The following is a 23,457-nucleotide window of genomic DNA, read 5'->3' on the forward strand; positions in this document are numbered from 1 at the left end:
AGTATTGCGCTAGAATGGTTTTATACTGGTTCTATGATTTAGTTTAACCTAATTGGATAAAGAGTAGATTCATACCTAGTATAAGCTAGTACGTACTTATGTTAGCTCATAGGTCTGGACACTTTAATTAGTTTACACATAGGATGAAAACTTAAATTAAACTGTCTAAAATTACGATTTGGTAAGTATTGGCTTTTTGCAAAACTGTGCTCCTATCGTAAAAGTTAAAGTATTTATTTGAAAAAAACTTAAGTTTTTACCATAGAGTCAATTTATTACGTAACCTATAAAGTAAATATTGATGATTAAAACTATAGATTATGCCATAGGATGATGTTAATCCTTTCTATTTGTACAGTTTGTAGCTAGAGTAAATAAGACATAAATCTTCTCAAATGAGAGTCCTAAATGAAAGCTAGCATACTACTAATAAAGTCCTACTTTCTTTTCAGATCTTTCATATTATTGTTTATGATTTAAGGTATACAAGTTTTAAGTTAACAAGAAGATGCCCTTTCAACAATTTAGTAAATAAAAGAAGTTATTTTGTATCAGTTTGCACTGTGCCCGGCTCAAAGAAGGAACCACAATTTGATTTATGCATTAAAAATTGACAACAACTTTGTTATGGCAATAACACAAATATATTTTTGGGTAATGGAAAGTCTACTTTATCGTATGAAAAATTAAATCCAGGTCAAACAATTCAACGAACAGATTTCAAAGTTTCCCATTTCTATGGCAAACACACAATGACACCCACAGGGTCAACTATTGCACAAGAAGTTACACCAGAGGAAGTAAACCATTGTATTGTCCCATAGCAATGTAAACACTTGCATAACTATGGGAACTGTCGGGATCACCGTACTACGGGAACCGTGCGATGATAACTGGGATATCTTGGGAGTGTTCCGGGGATTACCGTTGTGAAACTAGCACAGGAGGTGGGGTGTGTGACTTAACTCTTAGAAGAGGAAAATGATCAAATAAATCTATAAACTTGAGTAAATTTGCAATTTTAACATTGTTTTTAAACCTTTTTTGAAATTTCAAGTTAAATATCTCACTCGCTTTGCAAGGTAAAGTTGTGTAAAACACCTTAATTGTCAGTTAAATGTTTTGCAATAATCTTCTTGAACCCTAAAAGTAAACCTGTTTTGCAAAAAATCATTAGCTGAAAATTCCATTAAAAGTTATCGGTTCGATCATGAGAAAAGTTAGTATGCTTTTAGATGGCTCAAAACTGGACCCAGCTGTTCCTTCATCATTGGGCTTGTAAATAGTCCTGCCTTATGAAACAGCTGATCAAACAAACAAACAGCTGATGAACAAAGCTATACATGGTACCTCACTTTCACTTCATTCTACACTCATATTTGGGTTAAACTACGCACCTAAGTGGCGTCCCCATCTCAACTCGTAATGGTAATAATAATTATTAACATATTTTCTAGGACCAATACTATACCTTGACTAAGGCATAACGTTCTATTCACGTCGGAAACTTCTTCAAATTTTATTTGGAAAAATATAAAAGAGATTCCCTACAGAAACCGGATATGCCTATAGAAATACTAAAAAAAACCATTGTAAATCGTCCATTTGGAATTCATAGAAAACACACAATAACTAAGAGCAAAAAGTATTACAGCAAATCTTCGGAAGGCGGGACGAAACAATATTTCCCTTCCCTAAAAATAATTATTAATTCCTCTCATTTCAGACTACACGTATGCTACACGTGTATAAATAACCCAATAAATACATGTCCAAGATTTTTAAAAGTTTGCATTACAAAAACCAGTTAGTACTTTTCAATTTAATTCAGCCTTAACAAACATAACAACTCTGTATCGTGTCGTAACACTTCGGCCCAAGTAACACTTCGGCCCAGTAACATTTCGGCCCGAAACCCTCAGATGTGGCCTACGGTCCAACTCTCTACCTGCCCACTAGTAACACTTCGTCCCAACAAAATATTTGACAGGTTAGGTTAGGTTAGGTTAGGTTAGGTTAGGTTAGGTAAGGTTAGGTTAGGTTAGGTTAGGTAAGATTCCACCGATTCTCCGTCATGTGAGGTCAGAGGATGCAAGGGGTGACGGTTGGGCGACATTCCACCAGAGGGTGGTTGCAAAGTATACAGGTCATGTACCTCTTACTACCTGAACTGCGTTCCTCAACCCTTGTCAATTTTTCGTCGGGCCGAAATGTTACTCCATTAGCTTATTTAATCATCTTTAAAAGCGAGTGGGACGAAGTGATACTGTTTTTCTAAGAAATTTGAGTTTGGCCGAAATGTTACTGGGCCGAAGTGTTACTACATCCTCTGTATACCTCCAACATCAGATAAGCCCTGGATAAGCCCAGGTTTCACTCTCGCGAATTAGCTGTAAAACTTACAACACCATGGTAACTTTTACAACCTTTAATAAACACAAGTATTCCCTTTGTTAGAGGTCTAAAAAAACGTAAATTATCTTGGAGCTTTTACGACATCGTAATGCTGATAGTGATCAATATCAAAGACACGCCATTGGCTTTACCGTTCAATATCGTCTTGTACTTCAGCGCAAAGTACGTCTTTGCCGCTCGAGAAGATGGCCAAACATTTCAAGGGCGGCGATGACTGTTTGTGCTCGTAAATATTATAGATTATCATTTTAGTTGTATAAACTGTCATTTATGTTGTGTTTGTTTTTAGATGATGTTATTTGCTTTGCTAACCTAGGTAGGTTGTTGACGTACCTGATCCGCGGCTGTGATTGGTGAAGAAACACCAACAATGAAATCAGCTGATTAGCGAGCGAGCCATTCATTCCCGGTATAAAGCAATTTTGTGTAATGTTTACAGCGGTGGCAAATGTGATCATCTCAATGCAGTGGTAGCAAAAAGTCTAATGATATATGATTTTGTATTTTAAGGGTTACTTTTATTAAAAAGTTATAACTTTTTGAAGCAATATTAAATGTAAAAAAACGTCCAACGTATAGCAGTATGTTTTAGCGAATTTCCCTAAAGGGAAGTAGCTATTAACGTAGGTGGCACGGTAAGACCTGGAGCCGGGACCGATATACTTTTTCATTTTGATGTCCCTAGAGGCCAAAAACAATATTAGTTCAAATTTGTATATATGTATACATATTATATATAGGCATACGTCCGTGAACGCGACAACTTGAGTAATTTTTTTCCGATTTTGATGAAATTTGGTTTGAAGGTGTAAGGCGGGATAACTTGAATGAGTTCGCGAATCAGCATGATCGGACCATGGGAACAGGGTTTTAAGGGGGGTTTATGGGGTAAAATTTGGGGTTTCTCATTATTGACCATCAAAACACCAAATTTCCCAATTTCTCTCCAGAGCATTTTAAAGAGCGTTAAAAGACAAATAATTTAGTATATTGAAGTGTTTTTGTGCGGTAATTGGATACGGAAAAATAAAAAAAAAATTTAAATTCAAAATCCCTATGTTATACTCATGGAGAACATTGTAAATATTGTATTGTTTTTCTCATTTTTGACCCTCAAAATTTGTCGGGACCACATAAGTTTGCAGTTGAGGGAGGAGCCTATTTACCATATGGTTTTGAATGAACCAATGAGAACCGTGCGGTGTTGCCAAATCTGTTAATAAAAGCTGATTTTAATATATTGCTTTGTATATTTTAATTAGTGTTGTCAACGGGCGATGTGGCAACGTCGCACTAGCCTTGTCTTGTGATTGGCTGCCACCAACTGCAAACTTACGTGGTCCCGACAATAGACCATTTGAAAGAGCTTAAAAAACAAATAATTTAGTATATCAAGGTTTTTTTTACGGTTATTGTCTACGGAGAAAATTCAAAAAATTGCAAATTTAAAATTCCCATGTTATTCTTTTGAAGATTGTAAAATGTTGTAGTTTGCTTGTTTATGGAAATATTTTGATCAAACTTGGCAAATGTATTTATTTTATACTAAGCTACTAATATTTTACTTAAGACCCCACTTTATTAGCATCCCTGTAGCAGCAAACCTAGGTATTCGTTAAACCTAATGTTATTAATATAAAATAATTTCAGGCAAATGGAAATTCGCTTAGTCGGCAGGTTTGCTGCGGCGGGGTTATTTTATGTTATACATTTTATGAAGGGTTGAGGGTTACTAGTTTTTTTTTTTTTTTTTACCATCGAGGTTTAAATTATCGACATCCAACTCGGTACGTATTAATTTCCTTCCATATGCCTGTTTTCCAGAAACTATTCGATGCTCTTCATGAATGATCTTTCAGCACAATATTAACTCACCAATGTATTGTTTATGACAGTTTTGACATTAAATGTGACGGTTAGTAATGAATTTACGAAGGCACGGGAAAGTAATAACTTAGTTTAATCGCACCTTCCAACTCTTCTGTCTATACATTAAGTACACTGAGACAAACTTAAACACACTAAACACTTTAAGAAAAGGGTGATTAAAATTTCCTGTAGTACATTTCACTATGATATTTCACATTCTCTAAGAAAACCTTGACAGACTAATGTTTAATTTATTGCAAGTTTGTCTCAACCAGAGGACTTTTCTCGGAGAATAAAAAGTCAGAGTCCTATTCAGAGGCAATTTAGAACGCTTCAAGAAGCAGTCAGTGGATGTAACGAATAAAATCCTATTGCAATTTGCAAAAGGCCGCCGGATGTTAAATGTCTGTCGGAAGTTGAGCTTCTGTCACGTGCAGCAATTTACCCGCCAATTCTGCAAGCGGCGCTTTGTTCAGATGTAAACCGGAGGGAATCTTTATTGTAGTCTTTGTGTCTGCGTCCCACTGTCACATTAGATTTATCAACTGTTGTATGCCTTTCTAGCTTTTAATTTTGTGTTAACTTTGAAATTTATATAAAATTAAGTTGAACCTTCAGGATTCAATAGCCAATGGTTGAACCATAAAAGTTAGAATCAGTACTTACGATAGGGTGACGTGGTTCTTTCCCACTTGTGGAACATTTACCGGAGAACTACATATCGCGGTACATAGTCCGTACAGTGGAACCTGTCTGCTCATCTTCCATCACATGGGGACCCCGTGCCCCAGGTAAACTGATGGTCAGGAGTTACTGTAGCAGCTTTTATACTAACTGTAGTGCTCAAAATAAAGTGGCTTACTCTTTATTCTGTTGGTTAAGTGTTCAATGTTTGTAATAGGCCTAATTGTAAGAAATTGAATGAACGACGTTTCTGGCTTCTAGAGATCCTTAAACTACGTGGTTATATGGATCTCACTATGAAGACTACGACAATATCGACTTGAGACATGTATTTCGTGGTCATGGCTAACGAAACAGCTGGTCCAAGTCAGTGAAGTAAATAAGGAATGTTACCGTTCTAAACTCTTTCCCCTATATTTGGATTAGAATACGTCTGATACGTCCCCATTGATAATAGCCTATATATTTAAAATCTTTCAATTGTGAGGCTAGCATTTACAGATTTAATGGCAAGTACAGACGAAACTTACGTTGGTTCAGATTTATTTTTAATTGTGCTGAGCTTTTACTGCCTGAGTGACAGCGACAAACACGTAATTCACGTTTTGGTTCACTTCAATATTTAACATGGATGTGTTGGAAACTGTACTGAGATCACTTGCACAAGTCTCAAGGTATCTCTTAGAAAGGAAACCTGGACATGGAACGTTCGACCTCAGCGAACGGAACGGCAACTGTTTCGCCGAACCGGACCTGCAACTCCAGATCCGACGTTCCCCTGTTGCGGTCTCGAACCCAGGTGTTCCTATGTCTCGTCAAATCCAACTTTCCTCTAGGGGAATCTCCACTTTCATTGGGCCATCAAACGAGATATCCAGCTAATTATATGTTAAACTGGTTCACGACTAAAAAGCGCTTGGAGTAGTGCGGAGTTGTAAAATGGAAGATTTCAACCAGTTTTGGGTAGTGGTTTATTACCGGTTTAAGTAGTTTAAACCCAGTTTTAACGGTGAAAATTGTGAATTCACCGTTTTATAGTGCTACATTACGCTATGCTATTTCATCAGAAAAGAAATGGTTATAACTCAATGTGGTTTATTTTTAAATATACTGGTACTGAAACTACGATGATATCTAACCGTATGTATACATAACGTTTATTAAACGTATAAGTATTACGTGGTAGGGTAAACAAACAATTGAATAAAATTTGCTATACATTTTCGTGCGTTTCTCATGTTAGGTCATAAACTACCAACATGTTGGGTTTCGTGATCACAGTAAAATAGTGTATTTTGTCTGAAGTCAGTTGGTTTTGATTCAAAGTGGTTTTCTAACTTCTATGTTTTAAGATCGACGCCGAAACTTTAAATAAAACTACATAACAACTTTATGTAATAGTATTGACTATTGGATACTGAAGTTGTATTGATAGTTAAAGGTAATAGTACGGGTAAATATATTGACAAAATGTACCCTAGTTTATCTCACATCACTCATTAAAAGTCTTCTACACCTAAATGTGATCAAATTGATTTTCTATTCCCCAATCGTTGACAAATCTCTTCCAATAGTTCAGACCAAAGATTATGCTCAAACTAAAGAGAATTTCAACGGTATTTACCAATAAGTATGGACACTGCTCTACTTCTCGGCGGCTTAAACACATGTGTAACATACACGTAAATAGCCTATGCATGTGGAATTAACAACTGTGCCGTGTTTTTAAAGCCACACATCAGTTTAGTATGAGGAAGGTTGATAGCAATGTTTACAGGCCATTGCCCATGCACCGACAACATGGATTCTCCAGTTTTCGCGCTTCACGGCGCGTTACAGCGTTAGCGTTACCACAACTCCTCCGCATACGTCACTGTCAGTCTAGAGAGAAGTGTGTCTATCGACGCTTACGCTTGAAAGCCAACGATGTAGTTGAAAGCTATTCCTCTACAGACATTTTAGTTTGTGGAGCGAGCTGGTCTTGTGGTTGCGCGTGGACATCGGTATTTGAGGTCTCGGGTTCAAATCCTGCCAATTACCACTGGATGTTTAAGTAATAATGCCACGATCCCGTTCAGGGTCGTTTCAAATTACCCTGAAGTAAAGTACACAAAATTCCGTGTCGGAGCATAGCGTTCTGGACAAAAGAAACAGTATAGGCGTAGTTTTCAATTTAATATAAAATACGGAACCCAGGCTGCTCGATATTTAATTTAACACCAATATTATTGTCAGATCAAAAAGTTTTTTTTAAATATTTTTTCCAGAATCACCACCGTTCACGGTTATAATTACACACTATACACATGTTGACAAATTGTTGTCTGTAATAGTAATTGACACGTCCAATTAAATTCCTTGTAACTTTTCTAGACTTGAGGTACACTCGCAGTAGTTGCTGATAGAGGAATCTAAAGCACATATGGCTTACAATAATTAAGTAATGAAAGTAAAGTGGTAATTGTAGGTTCAACGTAATTGAAAAGTCAGATAGATTCCCACGATGAGGTAATTAATTGTGGCAATTGATGCATCCGCAGTGGGAAACGGACAGAGGAGCGCAAGTCGTAAAACTGTCAACCCCTCGGCCGAAGAATTCGTCGGGGTAGGACCAAGGAGCGCAGAGGTGCTTGCGCTCCTTGGTCCTACCCGTGCAAGAAACTAATCCCCTACTTACGAGGGTTGAACAAGACAATGCTTGAGTCGACCCTGTGAGTATATCCCATTAGTCGCGCCTCACTGACTTCACCATTGATTCAGGTATATTTTTCTAGTGCAACTTATTACCAAACTAATGTATCAACAAATTACCAGGCCGTACACTTTCACTTTCGAATTTAAATTGCAATATAAAAGCTGATCCTTCAGTTGAATGTTAAACCCCATTTAGATTTTTTTTATTTTATAAAAATGGATTTTAAATAGGCTACTTTTTAATAATTGCGACTTGATTAAGGTAGGTGACTTTAGTTTTCATGGTGTGGATCTAAAATCAATGAATGGAAATTATTGTAAATTAGTAAGTTTATTCACTTTTAATAACTGCTTTAAACAAATATAATCTTTGAAAAGAAAGGGGTATAGCACCGTTAGTTTTACCTTAGAAAAGGTGTTAAACCCTATTAAAATGTGCAAATTTGCAATGGGACCCCTTGCTATGAAATATATTAATTTTTATGCAGGAATGGTTTGTATAATCCTTAGCTAATTTAAATCCATGAATACAATTAAATGCTTTCAACGTGTACCCACCATTGATAAAAACAACCTGAATTTTTCATCTTAGTTTTATAGGTAAACTACCCGTCCTTCGTACGGGGTTGGCATATAAGTTTAAAATGCTTATTGTAGTTATACCCAAGCGTTACGTTTGGAATGGGGGAGGACAAAGTTTGATAAAATTTGTTTCTTTAAATTTACGGTAAACTAAATGGTATTACGCATCTACCATAGTCATATTGTTCTACCACTTCATCTAAACAATAAAGAAAAATCAATTATTATGAATTCACAGAAAATCACAAATTATTCATGACATTAAAAACAAAAACATTACTGTAAACAATCCTACTTTGACAGTTCTCACTGCGTATCACAGTTTTTTGTTGCTGCTTAGTTAAAATTAGCTGTTTACATAAATGCTAAAAAACTATAATGCTGCACCCTGTTGGTAAATATTATAACTTTTTAATGCTTTTGTATATCATTGAACCAACTTTTTTAGTTGAAACAGCTGACTAAATTCTTAAATTCCCTTTAAATATGAATACTCATAAGGTAAACATGGGGAACTACAGAGCCACTGGGGCGGAGCACGAAAGGATTTTTGAGATAAGAATATGCCTATATGTTAATCGGGAATGTGAGCTGTCATCATGCCAAATTTCAGCCCAATCCGTCCAGTGGTTTATGCGTGATTGAACTTCAAACAAACACACAAACTTTCACATTTATAATATTAGTAAGATTCAACAGACAGAAACCATCTCTTCTTTATGATATGTAAAATGCGCATATCCATTGATGTACTTTATTTTTCCATTGATTGATAAAAAGAAAAGGTAATACAAAACATACGTACCAATACAGTATATAGTTGATATACTTTGCAGTTTCTCAGACTCGAGAGCAAGGATCGGAGTCAGAATTTTACTATGTATATTGTATTTGTGTCAAAATGATGACTTTTTATGTGGACAATTTTGTACTATTTCGAATCCCATATATTTTTTCCAAAAATACAATACGGGCCATTCTCAATTCATTTCACATTTCTTAGGAGGTAAGCTTTACTTTTTAATGCCAACAGTGATAACATAATATTACAAAAACAAGATTTTACAAAGGAACAATTTTTTTAAAGTTACTTAGCCAACACTTTATATGGTAGCATGAATCAAATTCCATATAATTTTAAAGTTATTGCAATTCCAAATCATCTTCCTAATTTAAACTCAATTTGTATTACAGTACTTTCTTTTAGTTTTCGAATTATCATCTATATTTGGCGTTTATGTTGTCACCATGTAAAACGTTTGTTAAATGACACAAATGATGTATAATATAACATTGTCATCACAATGTCTAAATAGCAACATGTCACAACGTCAAACAACATAATTCATTGTTACTAATGTTTGTATAGGCCTAAAAAATTTTTAAACTGTAGGCCTACGGTTTGATGTTTTTCAAAAATAACTTTGTTCTCGCTGGATAAATAAGTTTGATTATTTTGCCCTGAAATAATCAGTTAGCCTTATTTAGATGAAACAGTTATTGTTAATTTAAAGAAAAATCACAGTATATTACATTGTGGATGCTGACTAATGGTGCACTCTGATTAGGATTTATTTGCCCCAATGAAGTATTTTTACCCACGAATCTGTGACATTAGTTAGAAAATGTACCAATTGCAGCGTTAACATTAACCGAGAATAGAACTTTCTTTAGGAATCTGCACCGGTAACGAATTTGTAAAATTGGTCACCTTATTAGATGTACAGCAAGAAATTAAAAAAAAAACCCCACGTCACTGATTGTAAGTTACTCATTACTTATTATCTCTTATTTGATCCTAGACTCAAAAGTTTATTTTTTTATAATAGATAATTTACTTTGTAACTGGTAACACTACTTGAATAAAGACAAGTTTTAATTTTTGTAGTTTACTCTTTTTTTAGAATTCCTTTTAGAGTACGTGCCGGTTATTGTTATTTGAATTTAGCATTAAAATAGAGTAATTATGTTTATATTTATTGGTAATCCGGAGGCTATAAAATCTACTTAAACGATGCTTAAACCATTACATTGGAAATAGCCAAGTAAATTCTGATTAAACAAATTTGTGCTTGTCTAAACAGTTGGGAATAATTATAGGATCTTGAGGAGTAAATGTTTTCATTAGATACACTTTTTTGTCGTCAATACAACAGTTAAAAAAGTAAACGAAACAAAATAATCGATTTATTTTCAGATATTTCTAACTATATACTTTCAGAAAAACCTAAGTAATTCTTATTCAAAAATTATTTTTAAATTTAAACAAAGCCTATGTAAACATCACTACTTTTTGAAGTAAATTTAGCCCAGGCACATTGTCATTTGGCAAATATCACTTTTAGCAGTAGGCTCACCCACCTAATCCGGAAATGCACAACATAATATAATGTTGTTCTTAAGAATTAGTTTCAAGAATGGTATGCGTTGCTCCTAAATAGTACGAACGTCCGGTAATATTAAGTCATTCAATATCCTAACCTCTATCACGAGAGAAAATGTCAGGTGTTTCCACAGGACGGAGACGAAGGTTGAATCACGGGTCGATGATCAAAACCAATCACGTAGAATCATGCATGCTATAAGCAATTAATAGTCGTCATGCCTTCAAAGCTATTTCAAAATTGTATAAACTATACCTGCAAAACAAAATAATGTAAACATTTGATAGTTCTGAAACGCAGAGAGAAAGTTTAGCTGTCTCGAATAATCTAATATGATTTTAATTATAATAGAATAATGCAAATTTAGTTCCGTACTATTTAGTGATAAATATTTAATTTGTATTAAACTGCAATTAGAAAAATATGCAGTTTGTCTGCATTGAAAATGGGCTTATTAACGTAGGACAAAAACCAACTGTTTTTAAGATAACTACTTCGAATGCATAATACAGTATCTTGCATTGTCTCTGTTAACATATTTATAGTTTCAAAATTACTCCTTACATTTTCATTTTAAAGTAGTGTATTCAATGAGCCGCGACTAATGGGATTTACTTGCAGGGTTGACCCAGCCATTGTCTCTTTTAATCCGTATAATTAGGGGATTAGTTCCTTGCATGGGTAGGACCGAGGCGCGCAAGGTACCTCTGCGCTCCTTGGTCCTACCCCTACGGATTTTATTTATGACCTCCCATTAGAGCAAGTATTGTGCGCTCCTCGGTCCGCGAATCATCCGCAGTAACCCCTCTCCCACCCCTACAACTGTCAGTTCTGATGGGATCCACGTTTTACAAAAATTAAACGCAACTCAGTGTAAACTATAGCGTGTATTATTTCACCAACTTTTAACATAAATAATTGAGGTAAAAGAATTTTTTATTGCAGTGTACTATGCAAATTACTTATTCTTCTAGGCCTTAATATTTATTTAATAACTATATGGCTACAATGGATCAACATAGATGGAGTGTCTACTTCAGTACTTAAAAGCCAATGACCATACGAAGAGTGTTCCGAAAACATTTAAGGTCATGAGCAAATAGTTAGGCCATGTTTCAGATCCTTTCAAAAGTAGTCAATAGACCGCCGTTTTGAATGTGCACGAACAAATATACACGTGGAGCACACTGATAAAATCGAAATCACAAATAAGAAGTAATTGTGAAACCCAGCTTGTACAGTAATGAGGTCTAGTAGTACGTGGATCAGTGAGATAATAATGTAGCAACCGTAGTTGTATCAGCGCCACGCCTCAGCGCATTCCTCAGTAGTGCTGACTGCTGCTGCTGACACACAGCACGTGCACCATAGGTATGTCGCTGGCCAGACAGTTGTGTCATAACTGCATTCCACTATATAGGTCTAATTCTACAATACCTCTTGATATCAACAATCGCGACTTTAGCAGTGTCGAGACATTTGACTTTTGGATGCTCAATTGGACATCTCTATGCTACTGTCTGAACTATATTTTCCACTTTTGTCATCCTCTGATAATTTGTGAGATAAGAGATACTACACTTAACTGTAAGTGTTTATTTTAGTTTCAATTGTTCCAAAGTAGGTTTTTTCAACACATCATTACGTTCTTTAACAAATCATTGCGGATATTTTCCATCACAATTGGTAAAAAAGGTTGTCCCGGCGTTTCAGGATCTGGATTCTGATCCTGTCCTAAGGTGAGAAAATACCATGTAATTAAATTAATGTAGAAACCCAACCGAAGCTGGAAATCACAAAAACCACACATTGAACTACGTTTATTTTCATTCAAAAACTGTCTAAAACTTTACTTAAAAACGTATTGCCCTAATCTACAAATAGTCAAACATCACACTTAGTTAGCGAACCTATTCAAACGCACATAGTAGCCTATTACAGCAACAGCATTACTAGACCAGACTCTATTCTGGGTTAAAACATCGTACTGTAAGTATAGACAATTCCTTTTTCCATCTATTCTGTTCCATTTCGACGACGCCAACACTATTACACCGGGGAATATACGACGTAATGGCAGATCACGTGGCACGTAGCCTCGCACAGTGCACGTCCGTGTAAACGTGGCGACCACACGTCACGTCCGACGTGACCCCGTCCGAGGCTATCCAGCCGCAGCCGGTGTCGAATTCATCACTCCGGGCTTTGCTGTTTCAAAGCAAATTAATCAGTCACCCAATGGGTTTACAATATAATTATGAGCTAATCGGGTCAAATCAGCGAAATGCTCCTAGGTAAAGTTTCAATAAATAGAACCGTTCAAATTTAGTCTAAAACATGTAGCATTTTGAAAAACTGTAGTGCCACAGCACATACATCATAGGGCTATGATTAAATAAGGGATGTAGCAAATCATGCAATCGAACACCAAAAAAAATTCCATAAGTTAACAAAGGAACAATGATTAGCATAATCGGGCTAAATCATCCAAATACTTCCAAGTCGAAAGATAACCGCTGAGAAAAATACGAGTATACTGTAAGGTTTAAATATAGTTTGAACATTTATAAATTTAACAAACCACTTAGTACGAGTACGTTTACAAAAAATCTCCACCAAATACGATCCTGATGCAGTAGTTCCTAGCGTGAGCTACACAACTAATCATACAATCAGTATTCCTATCCTATTCAGTTATTCATGGTCTATCAGTCATCTATGATTATGGTTTGACCATGGTTTCAAGAAGTATGTATACGGTGATGAATGAATACTCCAATTGGTGGACATAAACTAATGCATCTCCTGTTTCAATGAGAATGTACCTAAACACATTTGACATATTATGCAGGATTGGGAAAACGCATGTACTTCGAGTGGTAGATACTTAGAGGAAATAATTAAGAGTCTATACAATTTTTTAATTTGCATTGCAGTAAATAACCAAGCATTTGTAGGCTACGTATTATTTAACTTTTACTAAAAAACTACAGATTAATCGAGTTTATTATTTTTCACCCAAAACAAACACAGAAGTGTCTCCACCACATGACACAAGATACTTAACTCTCGCCTGTCACTCGAGTGATCAAGTTTCATTTTCGCCGAGAAGGTTCCATTAACCCATTTTTCTAGTGATCCTTGACCGTACAGACTCTCTCCGCTATTTATTTAACATCACTCCCGCCCCCACCTCATCACAGCCTCTCCTTGGTCTCATTCACCTGTCTGTGACAATGAGACTGCGAGACACAAATTGACCTGAACCAAGGCCGTGTGTGGCACAAGTTGTGATGTAAGTAGAATAAAACAGCGATTAGTGGGTTTAGGTGAAGCTGGAGGAGTTATAGTGGTCGCAACAATAAGGTTGCCGACCCAATTGTGAAGTCAGACAAGTGCGAAACTGAACAACACCACTAGCTCTATTAGTCATTTGAGTTTTAAAAATTTATCTTTTAAATAACTGTTTCGATGCTTTGGCACAAAATATTTCGGTGATTTAGGAATTTAAAGTCTTATCACATCGAATTAAATTAGATATTCGGTGATTTTAGACTAAAAACAGATTCAAAAAATGACACCTTCTCTTCAAAAACAACTTAAGTCTGCAACTAAGCTAAGCTTCCTACTACTACAGTTCTCAACTACAGTTTAAAAACCCTATACTAATCAGTGCAGAATTCGCAACTACAGTTTAAACCCTATACTGATCAGTGCAGAATTCGCAACTACAGTTTAACCAATATAAGTACTGATCAGTGCAGAATTCGCAACTACAGTTTAACCAATATAGGTACTGATTAGTGCAGAATTCGCAACTACAGTTTAAGCCCTATACTGATCAGTGCAGAATTCGCAACTACAGTTTAACCCCTATACTGACCAAGTACAAAAAACTTGTCTACACTTGGGCGTCTCACAGGGACGCAGAGAGGAGCCAAATGAGACTCGCAGATTGATGAGATGCTGATGTACAACAGTTAGCCAGTCGTGCGATTGTGGCTGCAATGACGTGGCTGTAGAGTTGACTCTAACAGGGTTGAGCCATTTATGACATTGTCAAAGCATTACTTTTAAATAAAATACCCTGTTCAATGTATAGTCTGGGATATTGGATTAAGACGCCAACCAGGGGAATATATTGAGACGATGATTGGAAGATGAGCCGATGAGTGTCCAATGGAACAAGGCGATAGCTATTACTGACTAATATCAATATCGGCTGTTTCCGTGGCCTGCAAAATAGTACAAGATTTGACTGAAACGTGGAATTGGTTGGGAAAATATAGAAATACCCTGAGCATCTATTTTTCTAAATATTCCTAGAGCACCGTCGACATTTTTTTAAACATGCGTCGTTTCGAAATTACAATACATTTCTTTCAGGAAGTTTTTGCCTAGACGAGTCCAGGTTGTTTTTCAAATTACATCAGGCTAGACCTAGGGGTTGATAAAATCCATTGGCGATTTGGTGGGATTTTAAGCCGGGACCGAAGTCACTCGCTCTAACCACTAGACCAGTTCGTTCCTCCGACACAACGCATTTCGTCCCCTTTCGTTCCAAAACAATTCAATAAACATAAAACAGTTCCTGTATTATACCTCGGTACAACTTGGACATTTATTGTTCAGGGATATGGACTCCCAAGATGCAACTGCAATGTCTCAAGCAACGCACCGAGCACTCCAACGTCCAAAGGGACAAAAATGGTCCGACTCGCGGTCGCGGCAGTCATAAACCAACGTCTCTGCGACCTCGCTTGTCCAGCCTTTGTCTTATAAAGCTCGATAGCATCGCCGCCCGCTGCCTGGTGGGCTGACGTTATTTATTCTTCAACCAGGATTCCACAAACAATACATGTACAAGTCGAAACCGGCAAATAAAAAACGTCAGTGAACTAGGGGACGACATAAAGGGGCTTAGCATCGAAGACTAGGCTCGGCGTTCCCTACTTATTTAGACTTTTTAGTAGGGATTCGATTCATTTAAAATATAAGCTTGGCGTTCGAAAAGAGAATCCAATAGGAAAATCTTTTGAGAGAATTTCAATGAAATACATGTTGGGGGTGTTGGACGTTTAGCGGATTTCCCTACAGGGAAATTTTGTTGGTAAAGAAAATCATTGAAGAGCGAGCTGGTCTAGTGGTGAAGTAATAAGTAAAACAATCCGGGACTAGAGCCTAGCGTATTAAGATAAAAAACAACAGAAAACAACATCAATATACAGTACCGATACCTCTTTCTACCCTTCCAAAATAAAAAACACACTTATATAACGGTCTAAGCTTTCCATAGTATTACTTTTACTACGACTTTCCTGTAGACAATCGCACCAAAACATTGTCGATTGTTTACCACAGAAGAATTCACCAGGCTTTGAAAAATCATCACTTTCTCTTGTTTACTCAAGATTATCATTCCTGACATGGGTTTCCTTGAAGGATGTTTGTTTAGAGCAGATTAGAGAAGGTTTAGCTCAGTTTAAGGCCCCGGCCACACGAGGCGAATTTAAGCCGCGCGGCTTATCTTCGCGCGAAGTTAAGCCGCGCGAAGTGCCTGGCCACACGGGGCGGATGAACCGCTTCCTGTTGGATTTTCCCAGTATCAGTACTCTATTAAAACATAGTTCAGTTCACTCTTTTTAGTCATGGGTAAAACACTTATGTTAGTTTGTGCATTAAAAGCGTGTGGTGATCTGGAACGTTAACATAAATCATTGGGTCCATCCCTTCATAACGGAAAAAACATTTTATTTTGTTCCAAAACTTTTACGAGCACATGCGAAACCATAGTTCGGAGTTCATATGTATCAAACATTGTTTGAACACCACACAACCGGTAAAAAATACACAAAACAAACTCATAAACCACTGGAAATGTCCGAAGAATATCTCCAATAAGCGCGGCTGCCGCGCGGTCGAACCGTATCGTGTGGCCACTCTCATAAGACTACGTGTGTCATCCCCTCCAACGCGGCTTAACTTCGCGCGGTCGGGGGACGACATGTTGCGGCTCAACCGCACATGCGGCTAAACTTCGCCTCGTGTGGCCACTCTCATTTGATTCAATGTGTTGTCGAAGCCCTTAACTTCGCGCGGCTTAACTTCGCGCGGTTAAACCGCCTCGTGTGGCCGGGGCCTAACACTGTTAAAATCAATGTAATTGAGCCTATATCGAGATGCAACGGAAAATATCAACTATTCTTAAAACACGAGTTGGTTCTTCATGACATGCCACAGCTGGATTCTCTGATCGATTACGTTTGCATTATCAACTAATATGTCGACAAACCATGGAAGTTGCAGGCCAGGAAAAAGAATGTAAAACAAATTAGATGCTTTAAGCTTAGCCTGGATTGTTTATTAATGGCCTATATAGCAGTCAAGAAAATCTGAATATACATAACAGACAGATTTTAATCTCTTCTATCACCTTTTATGTCTTCACCAGACAATATGCCAATAAAATTATTATCAAACCAAACTACCATTTTTGTTTATGAACAACGATATAACTGATTACGTCTGTGCTCAATAAACAGACACTTACAACTTATCTATTACTTATTAAATACGCAAGCAGATTTGTTTTGACAATTACTCCTCCGAAACTACTGAACCGATTGACATGTTTTTGGTGCCATTGGAAAGAGCGTGACGTGAAGTTGTGCAGGAAACTTTCTTTTTAGGGAAATAATGAGAGAGTGAGGCCCTGGAGCCCTTTAAAGTTTCGTTTTTCTCCATCAGATTAACATTGGAAACAAAAAATGTTATGAAACTCCAGCTGTTGTCAGAAATCAAAAGTGAGAAGAAGAGCATGTTAATTGTAAACAGTCAATAAGTTTGCTAATTTTACAGTTTCCTACAAACATTTGCTAACTTGGTTGAAATTTGTTTTAAAATAACGACTGTAATACTTAGCAATTGCTCGAATTCGAGCAACAGGGACACTAGTAAAATTAATTAGCCTACATTATTGAATTTCCCCTATATCGAGTGGCTGGTAAATATTATAGCCTACTGAACTGAAACAGGAAATTATACAAGTGGCCCAGAAGTCAACATTGCCATATCAGAATGCGAGTTATCATTGCATAAGGCCGCGCCATTGAATATCCCCTCGACTTTCACTACAGGGAATTTTCGCCTGCGTGGTTGGCAGCGCTGAACCGACCTGTGTGTGTATGGTGTGGTGTTCTGCAATGTTATGTGATAGACGAATTTATGTTTGTGATTACATCTGGCATGGCATTGTGCAATAAAAAACGTCAAGTGAAATGTTTTGACATAAACAATTTGAAAACATAAATAATCTACCTACATATTAATAGTTTATGTTTTAAATTCTTAATGTGAAGCTAATATACCAAATACACATTGTAAATAGGCAAATTATTTGCATGATTCAGTCAATTACATGCTTAAATGGCATATACATTGGGATCTCAATAAGAATACCCTCGAACAATAATAATTCTCAATTGCCTAACATTTTATGTTTCCCCTATTGCATAGACTATTGCAATCCTCTAAAAAGTCAACCTTGATATCAAGTTTTATTTTGTAATTCCCTTGATAGACTTGTAATCAAGTTCTTCCGTATTTATCAAATAAGCCGTAGAACAAGCCTGAAATTAAAATAATGTGATACTTTCCTGTTAACTGGAATATTAATAATTATCGATGATTTTTTTCGATATACCTATTATAAATGATACATCGGCGATGGGGTACTTTTCTGTTAAATGGAACATTAATTATCATCGTAGATTTTTTCGATATATTGATACGGTACTAATAAATTATATAGGCTATCGACAATCGATACAAATCGTGAACTGTTCTTTCTTTAGTGTAAGGTTATGTTAATTCTTAATTGTGTACCTATAAAAACGTACATAAATGAATCAAAACTTTATAGTAGGTATTGTAAAAGACATAAATCAAACAATAACGAAATCAAAATAAGTGACTAAACTAATACAGATCTAAAAAGGGTGATCTGCTTCCCTTAAACCAATTTCTAACTGTAGACCTACCTTGTTTTTACATACGTTGCAATTTCCAGAATAGGCTTTCTTCGTAAAAATAATATATCACACCATGACTATTAGTACAATGACGTTCACTATAATAAACCTTCAAAAAATCCAATTGCACTATTTTCGTTCTTGGCGATAAATCCCATATCAACATTTTGTTACTGAATTCATTAAATTGTTTGTTGGTACTGAACAATATTTTCTTAATCGAGTTGTCAGCTGACAAGTTTCAATTTGTTATCGATACAAAAATTAAATATCGATATAGGCTTATCGAAAAAAATCAACAATAATAATGAATGTTCCTTTAAAGTGTGTTTTTAGTAAAATATTAATAGCTTAGTATAAAATTAATAAATTTGCCAAGTTTGATCAAAATATATCCATAACAAGCAAACGAAAAAGTTTGAAAGTATAACACTATTGACAGTACAGTATTGACACACACATAAGAATAACATGGTGATTTTAAATTTACAATATTTTAAATTTTCTCAGTAACCAATAACTGCACAAAAACACTTCAATGCAGTAAATCTTTAAAATGGTCCAGAGAGAAATTGGAAAATTTTGTGTATTGATAATCAAAAATGAGAAACCCCAATTAATTGTTACCCCATAAGAACTCCCGTAAAACCCCGTTCTCATGGTCCAATTATGCTGGTTCGCGAACTCATTGAAGTTATCATACCTCACTCCTTCAAGCCAAATTACATAAAATTCAAACAAAAATTACTCAAGTCATCGCGTTCACGGACACACACATAGGCTTATATAGCCTATTATATAAACATTTGAAAGAATGTTTTTTGGCCTCTGGGGACATCAAAATGAAAAAGTAAATCGGTCCCGGGCTCAAGTCTTTCCATGAGACCTACAGTAATAGCTACTTCCCTATAGGGAATTGGCACAAGCTGGAAGTTTAATGTAGATCTTATACCAGACGACATAAGAATCTCGGAGATGATTGATACAGACACGACACCCCTAGTGCGTGTGTGTGCGTGGGGGGGGGGGGGGGTAATCAGCCCCCCGGGATAAGAACAATCAGTCAGCCCTCGGGGGGGGGGGGGGGCACGCGTGCCGAACGTGACTACGGGGGGACCTCTCGGGTATTGTCGTGACATTGCACTTGTACCCCGAGCCACCTTGCAAGTCCCTACTGCTATTATCTTCTTACTTAAGAAAATAAATGGTTAAAAACAAGTAAAAAAGAAAGGCTCACTTAAGCACAGATGGTTTGGTGGTAAAGCGTGCAATTGCATCCAAGAATTCAGGGATTAAATTACAAAGAGTGATAATGCCGTTATCAAGTGGTTTGTCTCGATCCGTAATAAGTTATCTCCATGTGAGAGTTTCTCGTTATACATTGGTTGAAATAATTGGATACATAACATATTATGTCAGGTAAGCTACATCACAATGAAACAATATATATCTGGGTCACTCTAATTGATCTAAGTTATCATCTTTTATTTTGACGGACTGCTCAGTTCAAATTATTAGTTACATTTTGACTCTATCCATGGAGCAACTGTTTGTCAACAAAAATGACGAAAGAAAGTATGAAGTTATCACTGTGCCTTAGCAGGCTATCCAAGCAAAGCAAAAAATAGCATTTCCATGTTTAACAAATAAATTTCGTGCTTTATTCTTTCCGCAGTCATTCCATTCGTATTCGTCTAGAAAATATCCTAGATAATGAGATTTTGGACAATCATGTGTTGACCCATTGGCAAAAAAGATACTTGACGTTAAATCAATTTCCAATAGGTTAATAATATACAGAAATTGGCCACACCGCGATAGGATTGTTTCATCTCAGGAATGCCAAGTGACACAAATACCTTTAATGTACAATATAACGATAAGAAATCGACTGAGATTTTTTACAGCTACCAAATGGATCGAATGGACATGATACTTCTCCATTCTCCAACCCACTAGAGACGACTTTCGGTACAGAGTATGTAGACTACCTCTCCCTACTCTGTTTTAGAACTAGCGGCAATACGAATATATCCATGAAGGGAATCCCCGGCACAGAATTTATTATATAACCATATTTAGAAGGTCAACAACACGACTGTCTTATTACCGGAAAGGAAGTCCCATCTAGGCCTAAGAAGATTTTATAAGAGCAATTGTGAATTGTGGTTAGGCCTAACTGAAAGATGCGGTACATCGCTAATCTAATAGCATTGAGTATACACGTATAGTGGCTGACACATCAGCAGAGTAGGCAAGTAACGGATTCGATTCTCGGCATGTCCATAAGAATATTGTTTCATTATGAAAATAAATTCATTCCATAAGTTAGAATTACCATAAGAAGAATACCTAGTCTATCGCCATTTACTATGCCATAGAAACAAGTAGGCTATAAAAAATAAGTTACATCAACCAACAGTGTAGAAAATCTCTTCGCAAAAATTCCACCAAACAAATAGCATTCCTCCTAGGTCTTAGGAAGGATGCCCTGAAATATTGTTTTAAAATCTGTCAGATTTGTTTTCCCGTAAATTTAATTAAACTTTCATAGTACATTCCAAACTTGATCATAAGTTAAGCAAAAAACAAGGCTTAGTTATATAGTTGTCATGAAACATATCTAATCTATGATCCATGGTCCAGAAATAATAACCAAGTTTATTTGTAAACGCTGATGCTGATCAAATAGCCTATAAATTCCCTTATAACTTATTGCACTAATATTTACACGCCGTCTTAAGGGTTATTACATGCTGTATTCCGTGAACATGAATAAACATTAAACTTAGGCTTACATGTTTGGAAAATGTCAATTAGCCTTTTTTATCGTACCTAGTGTGGACTGTGATATCTTGAAATAAGTTATATATAATGTAAGTGACCTAGTGTAAACTTCTAACTGGCTGCGGCTTCATGCAGGTAATAGATCAAATACTTTAAACGATTTATTAGACAGTCCCTTGTTCAAGTCTTTGCGAATAGACCAAGTGCGGTTGTACAATGAAACATAAACTTATTAACCTACTGTAATAAATTCGTGGAAGGGACACATATTGTGTTAATCTTTGTAGAGGTCAAACCGAGTACAGGTCATTTCAAACTGTACAGTCACAGTATAATATAAAACAGGGAAAGTATGGAACGAAAAGCAGTTTCCATGCCAGGCATAACCTCAGAAGGGTGGATCAGCCCAACCAAATCAATATGGGATCTCGCCGCTCAGCCGGGCAACAAACACCATTTAATGCCTTCCTTCTGTATCAGCAAAGCAGGAAACCATTATATAAACCTATAATACTAATTAAAACAAAACTAAGTTAATAAGTACCTTTATTTAGTTCCACAGCAAAAAATTGCCGCAACACACCAACAAAATCCAGTGCACTTCACTCACTAAACCAACAAAACACGTCACAAACCACAAGTGAAACTATCCGATAGTTTCTCAACAATGGAAACTGTAAACTGAACACTTTTCACTCAAAGTTGTAACAATCCATAGTTCTGGGAAAGAACGGACAGTCCTACCTCACAAAGCACGGTCTCGGAAACGACTGCGCTCTGCGCTGCCGCGCTGTGTTGCTATGGCGCACAGGTCTACCAACTCTCGTTAATGAGGGGGAACGAAATTACCCCGCTTGGTAAAGAAATTCCCTTGGGTATTTTATGCTTGTTATTTTACGTAGGTACTGTCTCAGACTAGGGGAAAAAAGTAGTATAAAGTGGAAACAAAACTTTTCTTCCCTAGTCCGTGGTACTGCGCTTCTTGCTCATTTGTACTATGTGTATGTTTGCTAGCTTGCGTTGAATATTTTTTATATATACGACTCTAACATACTTTTTGAAACAAAATATAAAAAATTCAAAACATTGAAATTTTATGACAACGTGTTTATTTTCACGTATGAGCTTTATGGATGGGGCAGCCTATTTGCGAAAGATATCTGTTCTATCTGTTCTATTCTAACTTTCCGAAAGTGACAATGCAACTGCAACAGATGGAATAATTGTACGTACAGAAATGAATAACAAAATAGACTTTCCCATTCCATATTGCCATTTTGTTTTGGTAATAATGTCTAGATATTTATTATTTAACTTATCTACAATTGTACTTCCACTAATCATACGCATACACTGTCTAAATATTTGTGTACTAGTACTACTACAGTAGTAGTATTATAAAAGTATAGGACCGTCCTTTGAATTGTACACAAAATAGATTTTTCTTTAGGACGAGCTATAAACAAGACTTTTGGTTCTATTTATTTATTTATTTATTTGTTTATTACATGCACGGCAAACGCCATTTTACAAGAGAGTTAAGTTGAGATTGATAAAAATATTTTGTGACTTAAAGTGAAATAGTTATAGTGCGACCAATAATTACATATTATAACAAATATGAAATACTAATAAATAATATGAAATATAATAATATGAAATGCGATAACAACACAGTTTTGATTAATAAATATACATGATTTACAGGACGTGACAGCTATACAGGCATGTTGCACGAAAAACAATATAAATAGACAATTTAACAACAAAAACAATTATAAATAGACTATTAACAACGAAAACTACATAACAAACCATTTTGAACAAGACAATATAGATCATTTACAACAAAAACAATATAAATAGACTATTTAACAACAAAAACAAAATAAATAGACCATTCAACAGTAAAACAAAAAGAGAAACAGATGAGTGACATTATTAACAAGATTTCACTACATGAGCATTCTTCTGAGTACGGCACTCGTTTCGGAGGAGGAGACACTGCGGCC

At 36.1% G+C, this 23,457-nt stretch overlaps 1 long non-coding RNA gene across 2 annotated transcripts in view; it reads right to left on the bottom strand.

The window, feature by feature from the left end:
- The window catches only part of LOC128988324 (uncharacterized), a 163,076-nt gene extending 140,875 nt beyond the window's left edge, over positions 1-22,201 (bottom strand). For both annotated transcript variants that reach the window (XR_008490359.1, XR_008490358.1), the window contains exon 1: positions 21,990-22,201. This is a non-coding gene — a long non-coding RNA (uncharacterized LOC128988324). The remainder of the gene's footprint in view (positions 1-21,989) is intronic.
- Positions 22,202-23,457: the final 1,256 nt, after the last annotated feature.

The sequence above is a fragment of the Macrosteles quadrilineatus genome, unplaced genomic scaffold (genome assembly GCF_028750875.1).
Source record: "Macrosteles quadrilineatus isolate MER2022 unplaced genomic scaffold, UCM_ALF_1.0 Scaffold_3__2_contigs__length_128488019, whole genome shotgun sequence".
NCBI lineage: Eukaryota > Metazoa > Arthropoda > Insecta > Hemiptera > Cicadellidae > Macrosteles > Macrosteles quadrilineatus.